This window comes from Pogona vitticeps, chromosome 5 (genome assembly GCF_051106095.1).
Source record: "Pogona vitticeps strain Pit_001003342236 chromosome 5, PviZW2.1, whole genome shotgun sequence".
NCBI classification, from domain to species: domain Eukaryota; kingdom Metazoa; phylum Chordata; class Lepidosauria; order Squamata; family Agamidae; genus Pogona; species Pogona vitticeps.
In genome coordinates, this window is record NC_135787.1 from 111,746,979 (window position 1) to 111,768,174 (window position 21,196).

General features: G+C 39.4%; 1 protein-coding gene across 18 annotated transcripts in view; it reads left to right on the forward strand.

Moving 5' to 3' along the window:
• The window catches only part of PPFIBP1 (PPFIB scaffold protein 1), a 139,009-nt gene that overhangs the window by 35,368 nt on the left and 82,445 nt on the right, over window positions 1-21,196 (forward strand). The window contains exon 1 of one of the 18 annotated variants that reach the window (XM_078394283.1): window positions 8,110-8,226. The exons of the other annotated variants lie outside the window; for them this stretch is intronic. The gene's annotated coding sequence lies outside the window, so the exon portion shown is untranslated. Of the gene's footprint in view, window positions 1-8,109; window positions 8,227-21,196 lie in introns of those variants that run through there. 18 annotated transcript variants of the gene reach the window in all.

The following is a 21,196-nucleotide window of genomic DNA, read 5'->3' on the forward strand; positions in this document are numbered from 1 at the left end:
AAAATATTTTTTAAAAACCTGAAAAGAATGTATATCCCCATGCTTTATTTCTAACCTGAAAAAACCCAAACACTCTTAACTTTTTCTCATAGTAGGATTTCTCCAGTTCACTGATTTTTGGTGGTTCTCCCTTACATCTTTTCGGACTACAACATCCTTTCTGAAATGTGGCAATCAGATTTCCATAGGCTTGTCTGCTTCAGACATTCCTCAGTGCCTAACATAAAATCGTGAATTAGCCGTAGCATTCTGTGTAGGCGGATCGTGGATGGAAAACAAGGAAATCCAGAAATGCAAATTAGTATGAAAAAGGTCAGAGACTGGTTGTGAAGTATTTAATTTTTGTCTTCTGGTATAATTACCTCTTTCTAAACTGAATAACGTGGTTGGCTGGTACAGATGATTCATTATATTTTCTCTGTGTACACTTGCAATTTTTCTTTCCCTTTTTGTTTTTGCTGTCAAACAAAAACAAAACAGCTGGTTTGAACAATTTCGGGCAGTGGTATCCACCAAACAGGATGAAAATAAGGAACCGTTTTACCACGATTACACACTCATTGTAGGCTACATTTCCTCCTTACCATGGAACAGATTGATACAAATGATACAGTATTCTAGTTTGTTATATATAGGATTTTCAGAAATCTTATACTCCCGATCACTTGTGGGGGGAGTAGACTATGCTTGGGGGTTGCTGAATGGTCCTCCAAATATTTTCCCCACATTTTTGCTATGCTAGTTCGGGGTGGTACACAGAACAGAGTGGAAGGGCTCTGAGTTGGCCACTGGCTGAATATTGCCCACCGAGATTCATTTGCTCCGGTTTGTACCAATTCAGGCTTCAAGTGGGTTGTTGCACAGTTGAATGCCTTTATTCAATTGAAATAAGTATCTCTGCATATAGAAATCAGATTACAGGAAGGCAAATAACAAGATTTTTCAAGAGTGAAGAAGCTTTCAATGACAAAACTACCCAGTTTGAGTCTTCGGCAGTAGAGGCCAAGAGCAGTTTTTGCTTTTTCTCTATAAAGAACCTTTACATTTACACAATTTGGGGTGTAATCCATTGCCCATCCTTCTTCGTGTAGTCTTCTTGAATCAAATGAATTAGTCATAGCTAACTGATGGGTAGCCCAGTGGTTTAAGCATCTGACTATAGAGCCAGAGATTGAGAATTTGATTCCCTACTGCAACCCCCTAACAGGGCCTGGACCTTATGATCTTTACAGTCCCTTCCAGCTCTGCAGTTCTAAGTTTACTGTTATTAAGATGATTATAATGTAAATTACATTGATTTTAGGCACTTCTATGCCAGGAAGAACTAATGCTTGGTACAGCCTAGAGAAGGAGACCACAAAAGGCCCTTCTAAGCTTTATATTGTAACTGTAAATGTCATTTGTGTTTACGAATGAACAATAGAGTTTTAATGTGATTCCTTACTGTGTTACTGCATACAATTTTCTAATCTCCTTTCCTTATCATGGCAGGAAAAAAAGATGAATAGCTGAGGGGGCTGAATATGATTTTCTTACAATGAATGAAAGCAGTGTTTTCAATTTGTGCTCTGCAGCATTTTGGAGTTGCCAAGTCTGTTGAAGCATCGAGGCAAACATCCAGGATATCCCTATAGCAAAGATATTTCCTGTTCAAAATTGTTGGTTTCTGAAAATGAGTAGAATAAAGTGAGTGCTTTTTTTAAATGGGAGCTTTTCCCAACTTGGTGTGGTAAAATAACATACCATTCTTAACATGCTATTTAGAAGATAATCTTGAACGAAAATGGGGCTGTTGTTGGGGAAGGCATACCTTGTTTCCTCAAAAATAAGACCTAGCCTGAAAATAAGCCCTAGGAGGATTTTTTCAGGATGATTGTAATATAAGCCCTTCCCCCAAAATAAGCCCCAGTTAAGTGAAACCCCACCCTCCACCACCGTGCAGCAACCAGAAGAAGATGACATGACTATATTTGAATAAATGTAGATTGTTGTACATGAAAAAAAAAACATTCCCTGAAAATATAACCCCTAATGTGTTTTTGGAGCAAAAATTAATGTAAGACCCTGTCTTATTTTCGGGGAAATATGGTAGCTCAGTGGCAGGCATAACATACAGTTTTCTGTGCTGGAGAACTGATCTGACAATGTTAGGCATTCCTCAGCCTCCAAAGGGTCAATCCCATACATTGCTCACATGGAACGTAGACCCATTTTGTTCACTGGGACTCACAAGAAAGTGTTCAGAGCATTGCAGCTTTAATGAACTACTGTAGCTCTAGGCTGGACATTTTTATTTTATTTCATTTTACTGTATTTTACTTTATTTTTTCTTTTCTGTGCTACTACTGTCAGTTGCAGTCAGCATGGCTAGTAGGCATGACAGAGTTGTGAGAGAAAATATTTGAAGAGCTTCATGTGGGATAGGCTTGCATGTTCAAAACTGCTTGCAGCGGGGGCCATCTTCTTGAGGTAGAAAATGTTTGTGTATTCTACTGTTAAGTACCCCAAATGTTTCAGTAGAAAAAGAGAAAGGAAATGCTCTCCATTTATGGGCTGGCCATATACTCTGAAAGTAGAGGGGGCAAAGGAGAAGGCATTTCATCAGTGATGAATAGTGTTTTGCCACCTGCTTGGCACTTTGCATTTTAAAAATGCTCAGCCACTGTTAAGTAATCAGTCACTACAACTGAGCAGCAGAGTGGTGAGTCCTCTGACTGAGCAGAAATATTAACAGACTTGCCGAAGGCATAGGAGGGACTTGTTGAAACAGGACTAGCAGATGCTAATAATTATTGACTCCAGTTTCCCACTTGCTAAGTACCATGCCATTTTCATTTGCAAACTTTCTCTGCTAATTTGATCTGTAATGAAAGTCAGATTTGCACTCATAGTAAGAGGGGAAAGAGTAGCAGTGCCTCTAAAAAGGCTTTGATTTTCGAAAACAACTTCGTTTCATTGCACTCTTAGGCTTAGGTTCTCACTCTGGTTCAGTGAGAATTTGAAATGTTGGGATTGTGTGAGGTTAATGATTCCTTGTATGGTGGGGATGGCTTCCTTTTCCTCTGTGTCTTTCACTTCACCAGTAATTGCTGATACATATATATTTGTGTGTGTAATATTGGTGGAAACACTACTTAATAAAATATCTCACCTTTTGTATGGTTGAAACACTTTTACAAACGTTTCTGTATGCCTTTTCCCACTGGTATAGGCCTATATCGTCGTCAATGTATTCGCGAAGGCTTTCACGGCCGGGATCTAATGGTTGTTGTGGCTTTTTCGGGCTCTTTGGCCATGTTCTGAAGGTTGTTCTTCCTAACGTTTCGCCAGTCTCTGTGGCCGGCATCTTCAGAGGACAGCACTCTGTGCTCGCAATATCGTTGTCGTTTTAGTCGTGTCCGACTCTTCGTGACCCCATGGACCAGAGCACGCCAGGCCCTCCTGTCTTCCACTGCCTCCCGGAGTTGTGTCAATTTCATGTTGGTTGCTTCGATGACACTATCCAGCCATCTCATCCTCTGTCGTCCTATATCAGCCATCCTCAAATGTGTTCAATCTGTGTGAGAGGACTGTGGTTCCCGTCCTTTTGTGCGCTTGTCAGATACATTCCTCGTTGGACTGTGTGGTTGATGCAAAGTTTGAAAGAATGAGTCTTCAAGTTACAATTCCCAGCATCCTCCAGCCACCATGGGTAATGGTTGTGCTAGTTTAGGGGATTTGGGGTGTCAGACTCCAAAGTTCTTGTTCAGGGTTAACAAATATTATGTAACTCTTCATGTGAGTGAGTGGGAGTCCTGAATGATTGAGTTTCTCACCCTCCTTCAGTGAAGGACCTCTGTACATAGAAAAGGGTCTCTTCTTTGGCTACTGGATAACAGAGGCCTGGCTGGGCTTCACAATGTGTCCTTTCGACACTTGTGTTCTCTTTTAACTTCTGAGGAGTCATGAGAGAAGATTCGTCATAGAAATATTACAAAAAAAAATGTAGCAGCTGATGAACCTTTATAAACCCTGTCTAAGTTAGAAATTTCGTTAAAAGCTTTTGTGTGAATAAAAAAAAATTTAAACTGGCATTTAAGAGATAATCATGTTAGTGTCTAGCCATAATGCCTAGGGACAGTCTTTCAAATTCTACATGCATTGCTAGGCTTCTGATATTTGGCAGCTGGCAAATAATTTCTGCTCCAGAGGTCTCGCGTACAGAACTTGCCATGGGACATTTCCCTGTCCTAATGCTGGATTGGTAAATAAAGATGTAAGGGGTCCTGATCATTCACATTTTAAATTGGAAGCAGGTCCTGCTGTGTTCAGTGGAACTTATTCCATAGGAAGTGTATATAATATTGTAATCTAAACTGTTTAGTCAGGCATCCAGAAATGTATGCTTATGCTTATCTTTCTAGACCACCCATCTGGGTTTTTTTTTTTTTAAACAGTGGCACTTTTGAAGTGGGTATGCCCAAAATTAGGAATTTAATGATGAAAAATGATTTTCAGTGTTTGTCAAATGGGACAAGCTTGGAGTGATGTGCTGTGTGAAGTGTCGGGGAAACACATAAGACAAACCTTAAGAAGCCAGGTCAGGCAAATCTTGATGCAATTCTTGTTCTTATACCTTTGTTCCATTTTTGCCAGATGGATTAGGGAATCACATTACTTTGGTAGTGATTAGATTCTCTAACTGAAACTGTTGACCATTCAAAATTGTAGTTTTTTATATACTTTATTTTCCCCCAGAGGGCTGAATAGCTCTGTGTTTTAAGTATCTGAATGTGGAGCCGGATATTTGGAGTTTGATTCCCCGCTGTGCCTCCAGGGATGAGAGCCAGCCTGTGTGGCCATAATAATAATAATAATAATAATAATAATAATAATAATAATAATAATAATAATAATAATAATAATAATAATAATAATAATAATTATTATTATTATTATTATTATTATTATTATTATTATTATTATTATTATTATTATTATTATTATTATTATTATTATTATTATTATTATTATTATTATTATTATTATTATTATTATTATTATCCCCAAACAACATTATTTATTTATTTATTCTATTTATTCTATTTATTCTATTTATATCCTGCCTATCTGGTCAATTACAACCATTTAAATACAGTAATGTTTAATCTAGAAAGTGTAGTAGTCAATTGTCATCACTTTTAATTTCAATGGATCAGTTAATGGATTCAGTTAGTTTGCATTTTAAAATGTCAAATTGCTGTCATTATCCATCATACATGTAGGCCTTTCTTTAGCTACGGGAACTAGGCTAGAACTGTGTTGTTCCCCAAATTTTTCTTAGTATCAAAAGAGCAGTATAATTACATGCTATCAAGTTGATTCTGACTTATGGCAAATCTTTCCAGTTTTTCTAGATAGAGAGTACTGTACTCAGAAGTGGTTTACCGGTTCCTTTTTCTGGGAGTGCTCTGGGACTGTAGCTTGCCTAAGGCTGCAAAGATTAAAAAAAACACATTTGTAGATGGGGAGCACAAGTCAGTATTATCACATAGTCATATATGCTCATCAGAAAAATCATCAATTGATACACAGTACTTCTTTTCTAAGAATGCTAGATGTGCTAGGCATACATATTAATACTGAATTTTGATATTGAATTTACATTTGATATTTAATTTACAGCCCACCTTTCTACCAGAATATGAACATATTTTCAGTTTAGTTGTGTATATACGTATATCCATGATAGCTGTCGCGCACCCCCAGTGTCCCTAGTTTATTTCCCTCAAACCCAGGTCCACCTTTGGACACGACTAGCTTATTTCTCCTTTCACCAACTGCCACCAGTGGTTCTTTATCCACACTTTACCAATAATGTTGCATAGAAACATGTTGTCAAATATAACTATTTATTATTTGGTTGTTGAATTCATAGGTTCATAGTTGTTTTATTAGGTTGCACTCATTAAACGTGGATATTAAACACATTTATTTGTATTACTTCACATCAAGCACTGGAATAAGATCTGATGACTGTCTATCGATTTTATTATACTTCTATCCTTTAACTGTTCTTTAACACATCAACCAACTACACCAACTTTCCAATCTCTCTCATAAACCTCCCAAACCTCCTCTCTCCTTCACTCTCAGTATCCCAACTCTTTCTGACTCCGCCCTCCTGTCCTCTTATAGGCTCCAGCTCTAGAACTCCACATGATGGACAGGTGGGCCATGGGCATTCCACGACAGTAGCATTATTCATTTGTTAAGAATCTTTGGAGGCTGTGTGAAAGCATGGAGAATGATTATACCCACCCAATCTATCCATAGCTCCATGACCCTTCTCTGTGTACAGGGTGCTGAGTCTGAAAGAGAAGCTTCCAATGTCTCTGGGGGACCTCCCTATGAATTATAACTCAGATCTTGAACCATGGAACAGTAAGCTACCACAGTAGGTTAGAAACAAGAATAACCATAAATTTGTAATAGAAAAAAATATTTTGATATCTTTGTTCCCTGCAATAAAGTGTGCCTCTTGCATTTGTATATTGACATAGTATGCTGTTGCATCAGTGCTTCTGTGGTGAAGGTTTAGATAGGTAAGGGCTCACTATATGGGATTAACCAAGATATTTCTGGGAAGAAGATAGTGGAAACAGCATTCATGCCTCTCTGTGTGTGAAATCTTATAAAATACAGCTACCAACAATTTGCAGCCAGGTAATGTTGCCCTTAAGTAGGCTGCTGAAGGCCTAACTGCCTAATGCTAAGGTCTAGTCCAGATATCAGATATCTCTCTAATTCCATACTCTTTCAAACATGTGATTGGGTGTAACTCTTTGACCTTGTGCTCTTGTGAAAAAATATTAATACTCCTTTTCTTTTCTTTTAGCAAGGTTACTGGCTCGTTCATCACCCCATCCTTGCTCACTTACAGTAATTACTTCCTGCTTTCCTTTCATCCTAGAATTCATCAGAACCCCTTCTCCTTTTTCTTATTTCTCTCATAACACCTCTGGATCTCAGTAGGATCCCTGTGCGTTCATCATGGACTTTCTTTATATTTCCTTTGAACCTGAAATATTTCTGGGCCAAACTCTGTGGGTGTCCTTTTCTTGTTTCATCTCTTCAAAGCTCCTTTTGCTTCAGCACATATGACTCTTTTTCTGCGTTAAGTACAGTGTTATATTTTAAATGCTGGGGAAGTTGGCCATCTTTTTCTTCTTGTATGAGTCTACGTCATTGCCAATTTGTCCCCAGTTGTCCACAACGGCTTGCACTGTCTCTTTTCCTGGAGGCTGTTACTAAACCAGCTCAGGAGCGCCTGAAGTGGCCAGGTGTAGCAACAGGCTTGTGGATGTGGCACTGATGTAACAGTTCTCAAAGAAACAGAGAGTAAGAGGTAACCTCACTGAATACAATGTCTATTGAGGCGAATGTCCACCACACCCAGTACCATGTTGGTAGATAGTATCTGTGTTAGTTTATTTCCTTGTAATAATTGTAGGGTGGGGCCTTACAAAAACAAACTGAAAACCAATGGAAGTGCCCTAGGCATAGCAGACGTTGTCTGTATCCACAGCAACAGCCTTCCCATGCTGAAGGTTTCTGATTCAAACCAGCCTTTAGACTGATGTTGCTTGGCATTGGTGAATCTGACGGAATAGCAGCAAGGTGGAAAGGCTTCAGGCCAGTAAACTTTTCTGTGACCTTTTGCTTCACTTAACATTTATAGATTCTGAACCATCATGTGCAGATGCAGTGTGACAGCAGCATTGTACACACATGCAAAACAACAGGAGTTCTTGCAAGGGCTACAAGTGCTTAATAATCGCTAACTAATATTTTCTCCTCTTATACTGTATTTACTTCTGTGTTATAATATGTTATGACACTTAAGAATCCGTTTTTCTTATATTCTGGTTATATTGCTTATATATATTTGGTAGTAAAACCAAAATACAGTGGTGCCTCGCTTAACGAACACCCCGTTTAACGACAAATCCACATAGCGATGTGGATTTTGTGATCGCAAAAGTGATCGCATTGCAATGTTTTAAATGGCAAAATATTGCTTTACGATCTTACCGTTTTTCGCATTGCGATGTTTTTAAAACAGCTGATCGGCGGTTCCAAAATGGTTGCTGGGTAAACAAAATGGCCGCATGCAGTGTTTTCGCGTGGTTTCCTCGTATACCGGGTGGCGAAAATGGCGGCCGCATGGAGGATTTCCACATAGCGGTGAGTTTTTCCTCCATAGGAACGCATTAAACGTGTTTTAATGTGTTCCTATGGGCTTTTTTGCCCCGCATAGCAACGAATCCGGATAGCGACAATTTTTTTGGAACGGATTATCATTGCTATGCGGGGCACGACTGTACATGCTCCTATGCAACACATCTTTAATCCCCAGTCTGCAGTATAGAATCCACCTGATTTTTCAATTTACTGTCTCTCATTATTTCTCTTCTCTTCTCTTCCTTCTGTTTGTGTGTTATCTCTATCTCCTCCTTTCTTTTCAAAATATGTAAATTGTAGTGCTGGTTGAAGTCCAGTGGTTTTCGAGATTTGCATGATATGTAAAGAGATGAGGTCAAGAGACTGTTTGGAGTGTATGTTGTTAGCAAAGAGAAGAGTGATAAAGAATTATTTATATAGAAAAGAATATGATTTCTAATTCTTTTGGAAGGTTCTTTGGATCTGAAGGTTTCCACCCTATATCTGAGAAAGGCAACCCTTGGATCTAACCTATAAAATGGCGGCTGGAAAGGCTTTCTGTCCTATGAAAGTAGAATAAGGAGCATGGTTTTTAAACTGCAGGTAGGCTGTTACCCTTTCACAAAGTCCAACCCAACTTTGACTGCTATCTAGAAGTGTTACACCCCTCTGGAGTTGTAGTTTGAAGCAGGCAATAGAAAAATGGGAAATTTATAGATACTCTGGCCTAGAAAAAAATCAGTTTGACAGACATGTCTTGGGTTCATTGGCTGAACTGTGTGAAACAAGCACTGAAATCTACTGACTGTGGCCACTGTAGAATCTCCTTTCTTCTTGAAAGGTTTTATGGAACTTTGAATGATAAGCTGTTCCTGATCTTAAATGTTTTATTTTTAAAACTGAAGATCCTTCTTTGTAAAACTAGATAGCTCAGATATGAATATAAAATGTATGGAATCTTGAACCCATCCTTGGTACTTTGCTATATGTGACTGGTGAACTTCGTCCTTTCAGATATTGCAAATATGTGCATTTTAAACTTTTTTTAAAAAAGGAAAGATGCCATGAACATAGTGCTTGAAGTTGCTGAGGAGATTTATCTACTGGTTCCTTTCAGATCTATTCTGTGATCAAAGAAAGATAGCCATCCTGCAGTTTTAGAATCCTTGATTCTTTTATCTCTGTTTTCTTAAATCAAGGCTTACTTGCCTCACAGTAGCAGTCACATTCAATGTTGTTCAGAGAATCCCTGAACAACATCCATATGCTATCCTCTGGAATATCCTATTACTAATCTTCCATATCCAGAAGAATAATGTGCCATCTGTATGGAATTTGGTTCTTGGAAGAGAACGTAGAGTGGGCAAGGCATCAGAAGAATATTTGTACAAAGCAGACGTATTTGCATTGATTTCCATAATTTCGAAGAGATAATTTTCTGTGTTCGTATTTTTGCTAGCTTCAGTCCAAAACAAAAATAAGAGGCTGTGCATAAATCATCTTAGAAGAATAAACCTTCACTTTAGAACCTTGTGTTATATTTCTGTAGTTATCAATTTATGCTTGATTTATTTGATTGCAACCTGCTTTTAAAACATGAGAAATGAAACTAATGTGCATTATTTACTCTCAGTTTACATGATGTAAATAAGCACAGCTAACCTAAACGCTGCTAGTTATGTGTTCTCAGTTGGAACTGATTTATAGCAACCCTAATAAGGCTTTCAAGGTCAGTGAGATATTTGAGGAGTGGTTTTACCAGTTCCACTCCCCCAGTTAGTTTCAATGGCCAAGTGGGGACTTGAACCTTGGTGTCCAGAGCCATAGCCCATTACTCTATCAACTACACAACACTGGGTATTTCTAAATGCTGCTGACTGTTGATAGGTTGGCGGCACTTGCCCCAAGAGTCTTGTTCTGCTGCAAGTAAAAGGTAAGCTATCAAGCAGTAGAGGGTCTCATTTGTTTGACAAATTTTGGGCTCCTTAGAAGCAGGGAGAAGCTAAACTAGGACTAGCATTCAGAAGTGTGTGGCTCTCAAAATATTAGTGGATCACAACCCCCAAGATTCCTCAGCCAGCATTAGCTATGTTGATAATGTTGATAAGAGTTTAGTCCAACATAGTCTGCTCTAAGGTCAAACCTTTTCCAAAACTGGGCCCGATTATCAGTGGTGCCCAACCTTGGGCCTCCAGATGTTCTTGGACTTCAACTCCCAGAAATCCTGGCCAGCAGAGGTGGTGGTGAAGGCTTCTGGAAGTTGTAGTCCAAGAACATCTGGAGACCCAAGGTTGGGGACCACTGAGATTATGACTTCTGACTAGAGGTGGGCATGGACTGGAAAACTGGTGATTTGTGGTGGTTTGTGGGTACCCATGAAACATCAGAAAGAAACACCACACACTGGAAAAATTAACCATCTGAGGTTTGTTTTTTGGGTTTGTGCTGGGGGTACCTGCCCGCCTCCTTCCCATTGCCCCCCTTGCCTCCCTTCCTGGTCCTGATACTGCCTTTTCCTCTGAGGCTGTCATTGTCAGACAGCAGGTCAGCATCCCTTCTTGGATCTGGCCCACTGTCTATCTGCATGTGCCCATCTATCAGCTAGCTCATGTGCAGAGACTGTGGGCCTGGCTCCTGGATTTGAAGTTGGCCTGCTGCCTGATGATGGCATTGGCGGAGTTGGCATTGGTGTCAGGACCAGTTAGGAAGATGATAGGATGGATGCGCTCAGGGCAAAAAAGTTTGGTGCTTCATTGTGTTTCAGGAAAACGGGATCCCCAAACTGAACCATGAACCAAAGTACAAACTAGCCTGATTCATCAGTTTTTCTGGTTCTTGCCTATCTGTACTTCTGGCCCAACTGGTGAGGCAAAAGCATAGGTTGGAGAGATAAGCTGAGGTCCCTCAAAAGCAGCGTTTGCACTTGTAGAGAGAGGAGAGGTATGAGAATGTGAAGGGCCAGGGTAGAATGAGAAGAAGACCTAGCTACCTGTACTGAGGCTGTTGTTGTGGGAACTCTTTTCAGAGGAAAGGGAAAGGGAATATGGGGGTAGAAAGAAGCACAGCTGCGAACCAGTTTCAAGAAGGTCCAGGGTTATTAGCAATAAGAACAAGAAAAGGTTTGGGCACCTTAAAGACTATTTGATTTGGCACAAGCTTTTGTGGACTGTAGCCCATTTCATCAGATGTCTCAGATCTAAACAATAATTATCAGATATTTGCAGCTGATTTTGGAGTGTAACATTGTTTCAAGTATGTTTTAGCATCACTAACCATGCAGCATTATAAGACATCCAACGCTTGCTGCATTTTTCTGAATGCTACTGTGGTGCATACTCAATACTGCCCAGGCTCCTTATAAATGAGAGTAGCTCACGAACACCCTTCTGGTTTGTACACTCTTTCCTTGCTGCCTCATCTTTTTGTCAACTCTTTTTTGGAGTTAACAATGCAGATGTTCCATTTACACCAGTATATTTCATAGCTGCAAATATTTCAATCCACAGTAGTACAGATCTGTCAGTAAAAGGGCTTTTGTAAGCTGCAGTTTTATTGACCAACAATCATGAATAGGAAAATATGATTGAGATGCAGTGCTCTATTGCGAAAACTGTAGCGAAAATAAGAGGGGAGGGGGATTTGTGAATGAGAGTAGAGGAGGTCAGAATGTGGGGATATAATTTGCATTTCATAGTGATAATTATGATATTGGACAGAAGGTCTACACTGGTACATCTGTTAGGCCTGAGTCTTTATCTGGTTTCAATGAAACAGAGATAAAAATTGGTCCTGTTTTGGTAACTACTAATGTGAAAAGTCCCTATTTAAGGTGTAATGTATGTCAATGTAGGTCACCAAAATTTATGTAAGCCACTTTTCTGTATTTAGCATAAAAATGGTTTTTCAGAATACTTTTGATATCGGTATAACCGTCAGGATGCCATTAATATTTGCATAGCACTCCCATTTCATTGGCAACTGATCCTTGAGGTTTAGGAGGGGAAAGGAGGCTAACTGGATTTTAGTTTGATGTTTTTAAGGGGGGGTTGCTCTTCCACCTAGGTGGCATACTTCTTAATTATAGGTCCAATTTGTGTATTTTAATATTCTCTGGTATTCTGACAAGTTTCCTACCAGGCCCCTTTACCCTCTGTAGTCTAAAATAGGCCAAACAAGTAAGGTATGTTTTTCATCTCTGAGCCCACCCAATTATCTTTCAAAAGCAAATTAACGTAGGGATATAGGGCACATAGACAAATTTCAAGAATGCTAAGCTACATTTTTTTCCCGTGGAAAGCTTCTTAAGATTATCTCATTAGAGAAGGCAAATTTTGCCTTCAAGTCAAATCGTGTAGGAATACTTGATTAAAATTCCCCATGAAAATTCTCCATGTGTATATTCCTGATATATTCAACTGCAGAAAGAAGCAGAAAGTTTGCGAATTGGGATTGCCCAAAATAAATAAAAAGCAACTACCCGCTTACAAGCAAAGCTTTAAAAAGGTTCAGTGGGTTGACACATAACATTCCCTTGAGTTATCTTTTCTTCTGGACATAGCTGTGATATTTTTGAAAAGGTTTCTTTTCTTCTGTAGGCTCAGCTATAAAGCTAAGAAACAGCGACTTACGGTATGAGTTATTGGTACTCTTTTGTATGTTGGGCACATGTCTTTTTAAAAAATTGTTTTAGAATTCAATAATCGGTGCATGTACTTTCACAAGCACTGCAATATAACTGCAAAAAAACCATTGCAGAGTATGGGGGAGGTACTTTACAATAAAGAAGACGAGTTTGCTTCATGCTTTAGTCGCAGTGATTTAGAGAAAGGAAATTAATAATGTCCCTTTAGCAGAAAGAATTAACTCACCTGTGACAATAGGAAGCTGGTGCTTGCTTTCACATACAATTGTCCTTTAATGTGTTATTCCCACCACACATGAAAAAGGGGGGGACAGTTTTATTGGAGTAAAATACCATTGGTAAAAGAATTTCATGGTGGTTTCACTTTGCTTGACTGAACTTGCCCCTATATGGTTATACGAGTCCGAACTGATTTCTCTTAGGAAGTGGTTGTCTTGGAAGAATTTCCATCTACATGCAGCTTTTTAATAGAGATGGGCATTTTGTGTTTTATTTATATATTGTGTCAGTATCTATTTTTCTTTATCCCTTAAAAATAATCCTTTGAGCAGTCCTGTGCAGGAAGGACCATATTTTTTCATATACTCTCCCCTGGTCTTCAGAGAGGACCTTCTCTTTTGTTTTACTGGCAGCCCAGGCATATTTCGTGGGGACTTGAGAGAGGGGGCACTCTTGGTGTTTGCTCCTGGCTTATGGAATTCCTTGCCTTATGACACTAGGTGTTGGCCCCCTACTCGCAGAGCGTCTACCTGCAGGTGAAAAACCTCCCTTTTAAAGTTGGTTTTTTGATCTCTAAATGCCTTTGTAGGGTTCTATTTTTGTAGAGGGATGCAGCTTATTTTTGCAGCATGTTTTTATGATGTGTTTTAAATGTTTTCACTTGTTTTTGCTAATGATGCTTTTAACACTTTGTTGGTTCATATCATAATGTTAGTGATTTAATTTATTTCTTCTTCGTGGTCTCTGTGAATGCACACAATAGGGTTTTAGTATGCCTGCACAGAGACGTTTGTGTCCATTCTTGGGGAGAAAAGCGGTATGTACTGTAAACTAAATAAAACAAAACAAAATAAAACAGACAAACTTTTACAAACATGGAAATCTGAGTATGAAACAAAACTGAAATGGAATCTTGGAATTCTTCAGATTATGTCCTTTGTTTATCACAACATTTCCTCGGGCATCTGCATTGTAAAACAGGTCCTAAGATGTCTACTCTTCCTGCAAATCCTTTTATTTTGTCTTGGCTTTCAGCAAGATAGGTTAACTTGAGTTTGAGGAATGCAGAACTCCCAGATCCAAAGATAAATTGTTGTGCAAGGTCTGTAGGAATTAATGTTGAATGTTTGGACCTGCTAAGTCTTTATGATCCATGTTGAAAAGAAAAATTATATGACGAATTTTTAGCTTAGATCAGCAGTTCTTTCCTTGTAACTTTATACCCAAGGAGAAGTTAGAAATAGGTCTTGAGGGACTGCATACAGACTTTCCTTGTGCCTTCATTATTTTCACTGTCAACTTTAAAGAACATTTAATTTTAGAGGCTGACAAGGGAAGCTGGAATTGAATTGTGAGGAAAGAACCATCTGAACCTAATCACCAATTTCTCATTAGGGGTTCGTTGCTCTGCGTTTTTCGGGCTCTTTGGCCGTGTTCTGAAGGTTGTTCTTTCTAACATTTCGCCAGTCTCTGTGGCTGACATCTTCAGAGGACAGGAGTTAGAACACTGTCTGTGCTCTGTTCTGCACAGCGTTCTGACTCCAGTCCTCTGAAGATGCCGGCCACAGAGACTGGTGAAATGTTAGGAAGAACAACCTTCAGAACACGGCCAAAGAGCCCGAAAAACCCACAGCAACCATCAGATCCGGGCCGTGAAAGCCTTTGAGAATACATTCTCATTAGGGCCTTATATGAGTCTCTTTGTTATCTGAAAATCATGTTGTTTGAATTGTTTCTGTCCTGTTTGTACTCAAAACTTGGAGAAATCTGTACATGGTGACTGGAGTTAGGATTATAATGCTTTACCCATCCCATAGCCAGCATGGCCGATGAAATAATGTAGGATTTTGGGATGAGAATTTGAAAGCCAACTACACCCTCTAGCTTTAAGCAACTTTATACACAATAAATTAATTCCATTCAGTGAATGGCAGCTTCATATTCTGTGCCGTCCTCTCAGTAAAAGTTATTTAAATTTATATATTATATATATTTAAATTTATATTTGATTTACACATTATAATTTGTTTTGATATTTAAACATATACAACATTTAGATTCCATATTTTCCTTGAGTGTTTCCCCTCTTGATACCAGTTTCAGAATTGTTTAGGATTTTTTTAAAAAAATCATCTGCTCTCGTAGAGTTGTGAATCCCTCGATGTATAAAGAAACTTCAGTTGTTATTGGCCAGACCAAGGAAGGTCCAGTTATGGAATGTAGCTCACATTTTTTTTTCTTGGCAAAGAAGGTAGCCTGTTCTTGATATAGTTAGGAGATCATACAGTGAGTTATGGCTAGCATTTGCACTTTCTTCTATAATCCTAAAATTAGTATCATCAGATAATGCTTCCCCTGCTGCTTCATCTCCATGGCGTCTAAATAGAATGAGCTGAAAGCACAAACCAGTGCCCTAAGTTTGTTCATGGAAACATTTAAAACGAAATATAAACATTACTGACAAAAATTATTCTATTTCTAATATTGTTCTCCAATGATTTTTGACTCTGAAGATGTCATTCCTCTGGGGAATATTGATAAAGGGACGTTGTATACTACCTTGAATTGCTTATGAACTTTCCTGGAGACATGATGGCTTAGGAAATCTCCAGCCCTGTAGAAGTTGATGAATTTCTATTTTCCGGCAATCCTCACTGTTAGCCAGAGTGAGCAGGGGTTTGAGGGAATGATAGTGCCACAGCATCTGGGGGCCAGAGGTTCCTCAGCCCAATCTTAAAGAGATACTGAACTGTTTCAATGTCTGGTAAGTGTTTTGAATGGGGAGCTAAACTAAAGAGTTTTTCACATGGCAGCCATTTTCATGGTAGGAAGAAAAAAGTTTGCCTTTTTGTGATCAGTTGTCACCTCTGTAATCTGGTTAGGGATACATAGCCAATCTTGTAAGAGCCACAGTTTGCAAGGTGGGATGGGCATTTATTAAATTAGCTTAACTCTTTGGTATAGATGTGCCTAGAAAAAATCCCCAATATAGCATGCGTTTATACTTTGCTCTGTTTTTTAAAAAACAAAGCGAAAACTTCATGTAGCTCAGAATCTAATAGCTCTCACCTCATGATCCGGAAGGAGACTTATAACCTCTTGATGTGTGGAAATGTTGGGTGTACTTGTAAAGAACAGGAATGAGAATGCACTTCAGACAGCAGATAAGAGGAGAGCCTGTCAGTAAAAATTGTCCTTATGATAGTATTCAGTTCACCACCTACCTCTGAGAATTGTTTAATTTTGTATTCTCTGAATCCAGGTAAGTATCATATGTTGCCATTAGTCAGTTTTCTAAAAAATAAAAAATAGTAGCTCTTGATAATCCAATTAAGGGTATCATTTCAATACTTGTTTTCTTAACAGTTATTCTAACTCAGTAAGAAATTTTATTTGTGGTTTCTGAAGGAAACAGCTTCCTCAAAGAAAATTAGACTCACTTCTGTTTATGCCTGTTTAACCCTGTTCTTTGGAGAACATAGTTCTTGATTTTAATGTATCAGGGATGACCCAAACTACATTGCTGATTGGAACTCTTGGATCAGTTGTGGTGTGTGTTCTGAAGTGCAGCACGAGGCCCTTTCTCGCCACTGTTACTGCCTGATATGCTGCCTGACTGAGCGATTTGTGGCTTGTTGGCACTCTTGAGGGCAAAAGGGAAACATTTGATGAGTGGGGGAGAGATGTGGTTGAAGAGGCATGGGGTAGCGTGGAGGACTGGAGTGAGAGAAGAGATTGCCAAAGAAGCATGGGAAGAAAGGAGATGGAAGCGGCCCGGAGAGGTGTGACTAGGATAGAAAGGAGGGAAGAGTCTGTCTGAGTAGAGGAGTAAAGGGAAAAACGTATGCCCAGGACAGAAAGAAAAGAAAGGGGGCTGTTGAGTGATTAATCACAGCTGCCCTTGTTTGTATATCTGTGAGCATCTTACACAAACATTTGGCCAAAGTTTTGGAGGCTTCCCTTCTCCACCCTTTCTTTTCCATCTGTGCTTTGAAGAAGCATGGAGGATGTGAGATGTTGATCTATGCCCCCTATGGCTTTTTTCCTTTCTTAATTAGAATTGAGAACTTTTCAGTTAAGATTTATAACTGCTATGAAGATCTACATCCACTTTGTTTGCTCTGCCTACAGATATCTGTGGTAGTGTTCAGTATTACTAACATAGGATGAACATGTAATAGCTCTACATGTCTTGTGGGTATCAGTGGCACTGAACCTTTGACTGCCCCCCCAATACAAAGCTGAGACAGAAACTGCTATTGATCCAAAGCAATTGTTCTTACAACTATTATACAGATGTTTGCTTGAATATCTGCTGCATGGTATAGAATTAGGTGCATACAATTAATGGAAACTGATCATGTCTCTACATTGTACTGATTGTGTAATAATGAAATGTAGCATCAGATCATCTAAAAAAGGATGTTAACGTTCTGCATTCTAGGAAATTGCAGCTATTCCTGCTAAGGGGCTTTCAGTAGGCAACTGATTGGCCACTGTATGAAGAGGATGCTGGGCTAGATATAGGCATCCTTTCTTAGAAGAAACTTTATAAAGATATTCTGCAGTATTTGTAGAAACGGGCCTGGAGCATGATTTGACATCCATGCTTAAACTGGAACATTCTGTTAATACTCCTTCAAGGAGATAGAGTAATTGCTTGTGAGCTGGTGGTGAGGTGGGTTGAAATCCTGGTCTTGGAGTAGTCACTGCTCATTAGCATAATCTACCTCACAGGATGATAGTGATTGAAAAATGGGATAATTTCCATGTGTGCCACTCTGAGAACTCTGAAGAAGGGATGGAAAATAATTGAGAGAGACTGGAACAATTTGGTATCCATAGTAGGATCACAGAAGCACTTACGAGTGATCTTTAGTGACTGTGTTTTGCAGCAGTGGAATTGCTCTGTTTAAGGGGATCTCTAGGGAAGAATAAGCAGAAAAATGGAGGTTCAGCACTGCAGTGTGAGAGTCTTCTCATAAGAATGAACATAATCTTCTGCTGCCAGCAGTTTTTCAGAAGCCGAAGATGTTGGGTGTAAACCTTCCCTCTTCATTCCAGGTTGTATAGCAACAAGAAATGAATTCCAGGGAGTGCTGCCGGCAAAACAGGAGGTTCAGACTGTTTCAGAAACTGCTGAGCAAGAAAAACTACTCTTAATGCCACAAATTTTGCATGTAGCTTTCGAAGTGGTAACCCTATTTGTCTGTCCAACTTACCAACAAGAAACACAAAACAAAAGCAAAAGCAAAATAAAATAAAGAAGACAAAGACATTGTGGCATCCTGAAAGACTAACTGCTATGCTTTATTTTAATGTGAGCCTTCATGGAACAGGTCCACTTCTGCAGACATAAGAATGAGAATGCAGAGACGACGTAACAAAACATTCAGACCACAGAACAGGCTTCAATGATTCTTAACTCATCACCACATGTTGTTTCTGCAGTTTCCTTTAGCTAGTAAGCACTGTTGCTGTTTACAAAGCAAAACTTCAAAATAACTGGAAAGAGCCTCTGTAAGACCCATCACCAACAGGAGCTCCTGTTTTATATGGGGCCAGAATGGCATTTCCTTCACGGTTTTTCAACTTACTGGGGATAAACAGAGGGAAGCACCCAGGCTCACTCAGGGGTATGCTGATGTATTCCCCTATTCCACCTTTCTGGTATGGAAGCCGGGTGTCAAGATTGTTGGAGCATAGGCATGGACGCTTCGTACAAAAGGCAGTGGATCAGAAACACTCAACACAGAGGTGACCAATACAGAGGCACAAAGACCTCATTCCTAAATTGCCATTTGCTCAAGAACAGGGTAGTTGGTTTCAAGGTCGCCATCTGGTATGGAATCCAGTGTTGAAGTCCTCTGCATGCATTGCCTCAGGTGTGTTAAATATGTGTCCATGTCTCATGAGAGCACCAACAATATGAAATTGTCCTCTTCTTTCAAAGAAAATGTGAGAACCTCCTTCCCCGATGTGGCTTTTAACTACTGTTTCATCTCAACTGTAAATAATGCTATTTCCTCTGTTATCTAAGAATGACCAATCACCTGTAACAACAGATCCCTTCACTTATGTCCTAATTTGGTCCTTGATTATGGTTTTCTTTCTTATTTAGAAATGAATAGAAACAATCATTTGTTTATATGTGAGGTTTCATCAGCTAAAACTTGTGGTTAATAATCTAATGTTTATGAAACCCTGAATCTTACGCCTCTTATGTTATACAGTGGACCCTCAACTTACGGAATTAATCTGTATTGGAATGGTGGCTGTAGGTCAAAAAGTCTGTAGGTCGAGACTCCATTGAACTACAATGCATTGAAAACCGACTAATCTGTAACCGGCCGTTTTTGTTCCATTTTGGGTTTTTTTCCGGTCTGTAGGTCAATTCTCTGGCTGCAAGTCGAACCTAAATTTTGCGGCCAGAGAAACCTGTAACTTAAAAAATCTGTAAGTGGAACCATCTCTAAGTTGAGGGTCCACTGTAAAAATATGGTGGCATAATAGAAGGAATGGAAGAATAATCCATTTTCTTCTGTATCTTTTACAGTATATTGTTTTAATAAGGTTTGGTTTTTGTGCTTCTGTGTAACTCCTGCATTAGGAAGTTATTTCTTAGGTCTATATCTTTTCAATTAGAAAGAGCTGATCAAAGACTGTCTTTGTAGAAGTTACTACACAAAGTGACTGGTAAATCACATTCTGTATTGTGACTATCTGAAATAGGGGCAGGAAACCAGCTTTATAAAATTTGTGGTGACATTTATCTCAGCGAAGTGTAGCTTTGCCTGAAAGCACTGCCAATGATAAGGATGGCTTGGTGGCATTTTTGGTCCCACTGTTTTCTCTCTCTCTTCCTCCTTATTTTGTAAATAAAAGTCCATTGCCTCATTAAACCTTTTTAATTAGCTTGGCGATCTTAGGGGTTGAATTTTGCCGCACAGTTGAGAAGGAAGGCACAAACTGCTCTTGAAATAATCTCTCCCTCCACCACCACCCCATCTTGACATTTGAAGCCCTGCTTAACATTTTAATTGACTGCTCCTTTTCAGGCCCAGCTCTGACAAACAGCAGATGAGACACTGAACCGATTCCTAATTATTTGTGCCACTTTGGTGTGCCGATGGGGGCTCAGAAGATCTGGCCAAGGACTGGTTTGCAGAGCAGAGGTCACACCTGCATGCACACACTACTCTGTATGAAAAAAGTAGCATGCTGGATAAAACGTTTGTAGTCCTCCTTTTTCTGAGGTGCTATTCCCTTTCAGTCACATTGGGCCGATTTTTATCTTTCAGATAGATAGACCATAGGGTGCCATATGAGGAGGGTGGTGCCTTTTCTTGCATTTCAGATCATACATGATTATTTCTCAGCAGTATGGAGATCTCTGCTTATTGGAAAGCTCAAAAAAATAAACTCGGCACTTGTGCTTTTTCTCTCTTATCTTGAGTATATTGAAGAGCCTTGCTTCTAAAGTTCAGGCTCTCCTTACTGCCTGAAATGATGCTCCAGGTACAGACAAGACGTGGATACCATTTCAGGCTCCCTAAACTGAGGAAGAAGACTGAGACTCAGAGGGGCAGCAATGAAGGAACTAGAAGGATGTATCACCGGAGCTCAAGACCAAGATCATCCACACTCTTGTATTTCCAGTCACCATATATGGTTGTGAAAGCTGGACAGTTTTTTAAAAAAGCTGACAGAAAACAAATAGATTTTGTTTGAAATGTGGTACTAGTGGAGAGTTTGGACTGGACTGCCAGAAAGACAAGTGTGTCCTAGGTCAAATTAAGTTTGAACTCTCCCTGGAAGCAAAAAGGTTGAAACTGAGGCTGTCATTCTTCGGGGTCATCATGAGAAGGCAGGATTCTTTGGAAAAGACAATTAATGCTTGGAAAGTTGGAAGGCAAAATGAAAAGAGGAAGACCAAATGTGAGATGGATTGACTACCTAAAGTAACCACAAGCTTGAGTTTGCGAACAGCTGACTAGGGTGGTTGAGGACAAGACATTCTGGAGATCACTCATACGTAGGGATGCCACAAGATGGGATGTATGTGTGACTTGATAGCAGCACATAACAGCAAATAAGCAGAGGTTGCATAATTGGGAACTGGCTCTTCAATCT